The sequence below is a fragment of the Propithecus coquereli genome, unplaced genomic scaffold, assembly GCF_000956105.1.
Source record: "Propithecus coquereli isolate 6110/MARCELLA unplaced genomic scaffold, Pcoq_1.0 Scaffold686, whole genome shotgun sequence".
Lineage (NCBI taxonomy): Eukaryota > Metazoa > Chordata > Mammalia > Primates > Indriidae > Propithecus > Propithecus coquereli.
The window spans coordinates 40,990-42,564 of NW_012152907.1; positions in this window are offsets into that span (position 1 = coordinate 40,990).

A 1,575-nucleotide genomic window follows, 5' to 3' on the forward strand; every position below is an offset into this window, starting at 1 on the left:
GGGGATAATAAACCAAACCCCAGATACAGCTCTGGTGAGGGCTGAATGAGTTAATGCATGTGAAGTGTGTGATGGCAATGGATTTTATTTTAGAAAGGGGACCCTGGTGATCGTGCTGTGTAAATAGGAAGTAGCTCCTGAAAAAGCACAAACGCTCATCACATTATGTAGCATCACAAAAGACACCATGCTTCCTCAAGCACACACCCCCTACCAACCTACAGAGAGCATAGTTGCTTACATGAAATGTAGAAACTTGGCTATGGTTTTTCTCCTAGAAAATTACTAAAACAAAAACAAAAACAAAACTTCTACTGTCCTTATTCCCATGTGAAACCTGGCATCAGGGTGGCTCTTGAAACGGAAGCCAGCAAAAATGCCACAGCTTTCTTAGCATCTAGGTTTTTCTCTTCATCAGGTGATCCCAGAATACTTACTGTCATCATATGTTACTGAGGCCACTTGGACCACTACAATAGAGAAAGAAAACGTTTTGTGGATGACATAGTGTGGTGTGGAAGGTTGGCACATGGCACTGTTTCTCTCCATGGTGTGGAAAACTAGAGGGGACGCTGGAGTCAAGGCAAAGGCCTCCACAACAAGGGCAGGGCCCACGACTGGAAAGACATGAGATTTTCCTTGAGGAAGGATCTCTCACGTCCACTTAGGTCAGCAAATATAAAATACTTCATCCAAGAAGAAGACATTGCTTCCAAGGAAAAAGACCCTTGGGACACAGTTTCCAACCTAATACTGCCATGTGTCAATGTCCTTTGGGATCAGACATCAGTTCCTAAAGGTCTCTTGTGCCCCATCCCAGAAAAGAGTAGTCAATATCTATAATGTGTATTGTCATGTTTTCATATTTGAAATCCATTCAAAGAGAGAGATACCGAGAAAGCAACAGTTCTACTTTGAGTTAAACCAGGCAACTTCACCCTCACAGTCCATGGCCTCTTTTCACCTATCCTTGCACTGGACTGCTTCCGTACTAGGTCCTTCTGTGAGGCTCGGAGGACAAGAATACTGTCAGCCATCGGTGTTGTTGCTCATGGCTTTCTCAGGAGCTCTGCTTCATGTAGACAGTGGCAAAGTGTGTGTGGATCTGTTTGGGTTAAAAGCATAGGTGAGCTGGGTGAGGCGGCTCACGCCTGTAATCCTAGCACTCTGGGAGGCTGAGGCAAGAGGATCAATTGGGCTCAGGAGTTTAAGACAAGCCCGAGCAACAGTGACACACCATCTCTATTAAAAATGAAAAAACTTAGCTGGGTGTGGTGGTGTTTGTCTGTAGTCCCAGCTACTCAGGAGGCTGAGGAGGGAGGATCGCTTCAGCCTAGGAATTTGAGGTTGTTGTGAGCTAGGCTGATGCCACGGCACTGTAGCCTGGGCAACAGAGTGACACTCTGCCACAAATAAAACAAAACAAAACAAAAGCACACAGATGGAGCTGCTGCTGGACCATTCTTCCTCATGGGAGGACAGGCAAGAAAGAGGAGCACAAAAGCAATGAGAAAGTGAGTCTTTGGCATTTTGCTAATGGAAATCGAAGGCAACACAAAGTAGTCTAAAATGGCA